The sequence below is a fragment of the Rhineura floridana genome, chromosome 17 (genome assembly GCF_030035675.1).
Source record: "Rhineura floridana isolate rRhiFlo1 chromosome 17, rRhiFlo1.hap2, whole genome shotgun sequence".
In the NCBI taxonomy this organism is placed as follows: domain Eukaryota; kingdom Metazoa; phylum Chordata; class Lepidosauria; order Squamata; family Rhineuridae; genus Rhineura; species Rhineura floridana.
The window spans coordinates 30,396,934-30,404,225 of NC_084496.1; positions in this window are offsets into that span (position 1 = coordinate 30,396,934).

The following is a 7,292-nucleotide window of genomic DNA, read 5'->3' on the forward strand; positions in this document are numbered from 1 at the left end:
AAAAATCAGCTAGGCTTTTTTTAACTTTTAAACTGCAGAAGATGAAGGTCAGAGTATGGAGCAAGGTCGGTAATAGGATTACAGGTACTCTGTGAACATGGCTGATTTTTAATTAATTTCAACAAATTATGAGAACTCTGACAGAAAAAAGTCCAAAAGGGGTCTGGGTTTTCTCTCTCTCTTTTTACACTTTGAACTCTTGATTCTCTTTGACTGTTTTGGGTATCACCATGAAAATTTAGAGGGTTGTTGAGCAAGTGTTTCTGAGTTCAGGACTATAAGTTTTGTAAGGTTTTATTTTGCAATGAGCGTATGAGACAGAGCTTGGAAAAGTTACTTTTTTTAAACTACAACTCCCATCAGCCCCAGCCAGCATGGCCACTGGAGTGGGCTGATGGGAGTTGTAGTCCAAAAAAGTAACTTTTCCAAGCTCTGGTATGAGATGCATCAGAATGGCATGGGGGGTATTTTCAATTTAACATTGAGGAATGCGAAAAATTCATGCCGGCTATAGTATACAGCCATTCTCATGGCTGTATAACTTAAAGAGAAATACAACACATCTCTCCCCATTGGGGGAGACTGTGACCAGGTGAGCTGCTGTGGGCCTGCTCCATCTGCTGCCCAGGCACTGTGTGAGCAGGCAACTTCAAGGCTTTCTCTGCTCTCCCTTCTTAGGAATCTTTGGTTTATCTAGAGGTGTAGTTGTCCAGGGTCATATACCCCTTACCTTTTGGGGTGCAGGGTCCCTATGTACCAGACAATCAATCTGGAAGGGGAGCATATTAGCCACTGAGAAGTATCTTCTCACTTGGCTAACAACATGCTTCCTTGTCCTTTTGTGCTGACTGGAGCCAATCAGAGTGAAAGGAAGTGAGTCTAACACATGCCTCCCCTTTCATGCTGATTGGCCCCCAGGGCAAGTGGGAAGTGGGCTTCATGGCAAAGCACTTTGGTCTCCCAAATCCTAATCCCACACTTGGCTTCATATCAAAATTCTTAAAATCAAAACATTTCTTGCAACGTTTATGCCCCAGAGAAAGAGAGATTAAAGGGGGGGGGAGCCTACACACACAGCAGTTTTATTCTGGTTCTATAATTCTGTAATTGCAGAAGAGATGGTGAATCCTGGGGGCATGGCTGTGGGGGGCTATGGTGTGACTATCATGAGCAAACCTTGCACTTCTGAATTTGCTGCTGCACAATTAGGTTGATCGTTAAACTGGACTTCATCCAGACAGTCCTTCAAATGGAGGACTGCTCTGACAGCAGTTCAGATACTCTCCTCTGTAAAGTAGAGTATATGGCCACCCTAATGGGCACAAATGGAGAACAATGCCAGTGGCAGGGTCTTGGTCTGAAGGCAGAGGAGGCCACCACCTTGCTGGACCAAAGCAGGTCTTGATCTGCTCAGTGCCTGGACAGGAGACGGCCTGAGGACGCCATGCATGATATCTAGCACTCCTTGACTGAAGAAAGCCAGGATGTCAATGCAGGGAAATAAAAGAAATAAATGCAAATATTTGGGCAAGTAAGTCAAGCTTGGTCAGCAACAAATTCTAACAACCACAGAATTAAAAGGGGGAGGAGGATCTGGATGAGTTGGTTTGTTTTCCCCGGGTTCACTGGCAACGTTTAGTCCTGTTTCCCCCGCAACTCACCTCCCACCATTTTTAATCAAGCCTCAGCAAAGCTCTTGAGATGTCAGTGCCTGCCTTCCATTATGATTTCCTTGACAACACGTAGAGGCAGCAACAGACAGCGCTAAAAGTCCTCCTTATAGCAACCTGGAATTTGATGTCATAACAACTGTTTTTCTACTGTGTGTGTCAAAAAGGAAAGGGCTCTCCAGGAGGGGAAATGGAGAGATTTAATTATAGAGCTGCACTGTGCTATTCTTTTTTTTCATGCGCGTGCGTGCAGAGTCCTGTGTGTCTGTGTGCATGCACATTGCTTGCTATTATAATTTCGTTACAAGAAATACATAGCTGATAGGACCACACAGACGAAGAAAAGGAGTTGCGGCAGGGAGGGGGGGAAGCTACTTGCTTCTGTCTGGGTGCTTCCAGGACAAGCTGTTATTTTGATTTCTGGCAAGAAAATAATGATCAAACAGAATTGTGAAGTGGGGAGAACAAGAACAGCCTCTTTGGCCTGGGAAACTGTTTTTGGTTGCTGTTGTTTTGAGGGTGGGGTCCTTGGGTCTCAATGGAGACCCCGTCCCTGAGTGGGCCCGTCTCCTCCTTTCAGACGGACCCACTGTCCATTCACTTGCCTCTCTCTCCTTCCAGGCCCGGTCCACACAACCACCAGAGAGAGGTTCCAAGGAAAGTGGAAGAAGCAGGTCTCACTCTTGACTCTGCTTGGGTACCCAGAGAAAGAGAGCAAGAGAGAGAGCGAGAGAGAGCGAGAGAGCGGCGGGGGGGGGTAGATGAACAGGCAGTGGCAGCGAGGAAGAAACAGAGGAGCAGAAGGGCTAGGAGGCTCTCAAGGTTGATAGTGGGCCCCCTTCAAAAGTGTGGGCTTTGGCAGATTCCCAACAATGCCTACTACCAACGCTGGCCCTGGAAATAAAAGAAATAAATCTTTGTTTCTTGAAGCTGTGAGTTAGGATTTGTCCACCTTATATACCTCCAAATATAAACTGGAATGGCTTTCCCGAAAGAGCCTGGTCAGCAGCACAGAGTAGAGAGAGCAGAGTTTTTAAGAGAAGTGAAAGCAGTTTAGGAAAATTGCATCCCACAGTCTGTGTGTGCACATATGCTCAAACATACATACATGCACACACAATCACACATGCAGAGCCTTTGGCTGGTGTTCAGTAATAGTAGACCTGCTGAGTAACTCAGCTTCATTAATTTCAGTGGGTCTACTCTGAGTAAGACCTAGTTGAAGACAACCTTTGAGTTCTTTTATTGGAATTCATTGTTCCAAGGCAGCGACTAGCTGAGATGGCTTTAAAAGAGGCTTAGGCAAGTGCAGGGTGGTGGTGGTAAGGCAATAAGTGGCCACCAGTCCTGCCTCCAGGATCCGATGTGGTATGCCTCTGGATGCCAGTTGCTGGAGAAGGGGAGAGAGGAATCAGACAGCGACAGCAGCAGTGGCGGGCGGGTGGCTATTGCCTTCATGCCAGAGTGGCCACTTACATGAGGCCAAGAGAGGACACAGGTTTGCATATAATTAGCATAAGCTAATTTATACGTACAGATGCACATTTAGAAATAATTACTATAATTACAATGGAAATACATTCATCTCACTCTAGTGGGGAAGAGTGCAACCAGGCAATGTGCTGTGTGCCTGCTCAGTCTGCTGCGCAAGTGCTCGCTGTGGATGGGGAACATGGAGAGCTGCGCACATGCACACTCCTCCCCCAGCTTAGGGTTCGTTCTCTTTAAACCCAGACAGCTTTCAAATACTGCACAGCAAGCCTTCAGATACGAGCTTTAGATGACAGGTGACGCTTGGAATTGTGCTGCATTCTGTCTTGAGTTTTGGTTTGTTTTATTCATCCGTTTTGTCCGCATTATTTTGCCATGCTTATTTTTTTTCTCATTGCATGAATTAATTCTGTTCACACCTTTCATACACCACCCTGGAATCTTTTGATGAAGGGTGGTTATGACATATTTTAGAAATAAATAAAATGCACAGAGGGCTGTCCTCTGCAGAGGAGGCCACTCTCCTCCGTGTCCTGCTTGTGGGGTTCCCAGAAGCATCTGCCTGCTGGGTTTAAGGACTCTGCACCTGAGCAGGGCTCTTCGGTTCGTCTCCATTTATTCCATCTGTGTAGATCCTTTAAACAATGCAAGACCCTGCGAGGTGCTTCACAGGAGGCCAAAGCGGGATGCGGGTAGACACTGGGATGGGGACCCTGCAGCCCTCTATATACTGTATTATTGGCCTCCACTAGTGAGCAGTCCCAGCAGCCAGCATGCCCAATGGTCAGGGACAATGGGGGTTGTAGTCCAGTCACATCATGGTTCCAGCTGCAGGCTCTGGTTGCCTACCCCTGGTATAGCCCATGAGCAGGGCTGGCTCCACGTCTGAGGGGACAAGCCCTGCTCCCCGGCTATGGGGCTAGCTGATGGCAATGGCAAGCAGCTATGAGTCCACACATGTTAAACTTTCCCACAATGCTCTGCGGGGCTGCATTGCTCTCCCGGCTTCCCAACACTGCCCATCGCTGCCAGTTGCTGAGAGGGGTGGGAGGGGCCAGGCAGCGGGAAGCCCGGCCCGGTGACAGGAACGTCAGAGTGGGTCCGCCACTGTGCTCTTGAGCTATGGCAAGTTTCCTACAACCTTGCCCTCCCCCCCTCTGTAACTGGTGGTGGGAAGCCGGAAAAGCAACACAGCCCCGCCCCCCTGCCCCGCTAGCTGCTATTGCACCCAATACAGTGTCGTTCTAGGGCACTGCAGAAAATTTCAATGGCAGCTTATAGCTGCCAGTGTGGGGAGACCAGGACAGATGTCAATGCCGGTAGGCCCTTCTGGGGCCCTAGCAGCTGCCTGAGGGTGCCAGATGCTAACACTGGGCCTGTCCACGAGCAGTGATCCTCTCTTCTACTTTGGTTGAAGAGTACTGACCTGGTCTGGATGTAATGCTAAACCATAGTTGCATGAGTCTGCTCTCCCTTCCCTCTCCTTCACATCAGCTTCCATTTTGAACCAATCACAGTTTGCTGGTTCTCCTGAACCAGGAGCTTGTGTGGACTGCAGTTTGTTGGTTTAAACAGATGCTTCCAACCTCCTCCTCCTCCTTCTCCTCCTCCTCTACTGTGCTGGAGGAGGAGGGGTTATAGGGATGCACAACCTGAGGCTTATGCATGTAACATTAAACTATGGGTTTAGCACGACGTTCGAAACCGCCCATTCTCTGTCTCCAGTCCTAGAGGCTTGTAGCAGAACTACAATTCCAAGATAGTCATAAATGACTTTGCATCTCATCTGCTTTGATCACGGGTAACTAATGTGTTGATCGCCGGATGTTCTGGGGCTCTCATTGGCCCAGCATGGCCAATGGTCAGGAATGATAGGAGATGGACTCCAAAAACTTCTGAAGGGCAACATGTTGACTACCCCTGGCGTAGATGGTGGCTAGCTCTGGAAGGCTGTCAGTGTCTGGCGTTCAGGGGTGTAGTCGCCTGGTTTGCGGGGGTGTGTGTCACAGACCCATTACTTTTTTGGGAGCAGGATCCCAGCCAGGTCCCTATGTAAGAGCCAATCAGCATGAAAGGGGAGCGTGTCAGCCACTGAGAAGAGTCCTTGACCTTTTGTGCTGATTGGAGCCAATCAGAGTGAAAGGAGGTGAGTCAGTCACTAAGAAGACTCTTCTCAGTAGCTAACACACAGCCTTCCCTTTCATACTGACTGGCTCCTAGGGATGTCTGTTGTAGCGGAGTGTGGACTTGCAAGACGACAGGAAGAGCAAAGTAGACGAGGGAAAGTGGAAAAGGGGGCATGGCTGTGAGGGGGTGTGGCATGACTATCATGGAGGGACCCTGCACTTCTGGACTTGCCACTATACTACTGCTGGTGTTGTGAGAGTCTTTCCCAAGGTGGCTTCGCAATGCTAGTACTAAATGTCAGCTGACCTCTAGAAAGCTACTGCACTCTAGCTTTTTCGGGGGGCTTTGAAGAGCTGCATGTTTTGGCCATTGAATAAAGCACCTTTTTGGTTTTGCTATTGTGCTCCTTGCAACTGATGGCTTTGCTAACATTGTGTTTTAAACTTTGGGCTGGATGTGTATGTTTCATTATTGTTAGTTTATTAACATTGTGAGTGTTTTGTACAAACTGTATTTTGAAATATATATGTTGTTGAAGCTGTAATTTTAAATAGTTATCATTTAAACTGCTCTGAGAGTTTTATTCAGCAGTGCAGTCTATAAATAATTAACAATAAATAAAATGAAGGACCATGTCAGTGATTTTGTGTGTGTGTTAAAATAAAAGTAAAAGCTTCTGTTTCTCTCTCAATGCCTTATTAACAGGCCAGTCATCAGAGGGAGGACGGGAGGGAGGGAGACATAGATTTGAATCCTAATTTTCTGTACATATTGGGTTCATTTGGGTATCTGCTGCAGTCCATGCAAATTCCTTTTTGTGACATTTCAGACAATAGGATTATTCCCCCTAAGGGACAACATTTTTTCATTTGGATACAATAATGGAAATAAATTACTTCACTTAGAACTAAGCAGATTCCTATACAGCTTGCAAGTATTAAGCAGTACCATGGTGTTGACAAATGAAATTCTTTCATAAAAATAATTTGGGTGACTTTTAATTAAATTTGCTGGGGAGTTATGGGATGCAACTAAAATTTATTTATTTATTTATTGCATTTGTATACCGCCCCATAGCGAAGCTCTCTGGGTGGTTTACAACAAAATGAGACAGATGAGAAGGAGATTATGGTTGGGCAGTTGTGAACCCTTCTCCCAGCCAGAAGGCACAAAGGGAAAGGATAATAATTACCCTTGGAGCATTGCATTCCCTAAACACCTGGTATAGGCATAAATACCACAGCCACATCTCCCAGACTTTTCTTTTTTTAAAAAAGTTGCATTTTGGTGTCAATTAAGTGATTGAAAATGTCACAAAATAATGAGCCAGCATTTGAGTTTTCCATAACTCTTAATCAGGCTGGATGCTAAACAAAATTAGCTGGGGGTTGTGGGGAGGGCTGGCTTGATGCTGAAGCCCAAAAGTGTGTATTTCATCACAATCTTTTTATTTTTATTTATTTTATTTTTATGTTTTGTTTTATTTAAGCTGTTTATATACTGCTTAATCAATGGAATTTGGAAGTGATGTACATAAACAGTTCAAAAACATACGATGGGTACAATATATTAAAATTAATTAAAAAACCAGATAACTTCCTTAAAATGCCTGTTGGAATAGAAAAGACTTTTGTCAGGCACCTGAAGGTCAATGAGGAGGGCGCCTGTCTCATCTCAGTTGAGAGGGGGTCCCATAGAATTAGGCCCACAAGACTGAAATAATGGCTAGTGGTGGAAATGAGCCATGTATAATTCTGAACCATGTGGACTAGTAGCAGAGCTTGCTCAAAAGACTTCCGTGATCAGGCAGGGATATAAGGACTCAAGTGGTCCTTAAGGTATCCTGGACCCTAGGTGTTAAGGGCCTTTTAAACTAATACAAGAACCTTGAACCTGGCTCAGTAACATATGCCAGTGCAAGTTTTAAGCACCAGTATTATTATATGTGCTGGATTAATTGGATAAGGCTCAACTAGGCAGGGCTGGCCTAGGCAGAGTGAGAGA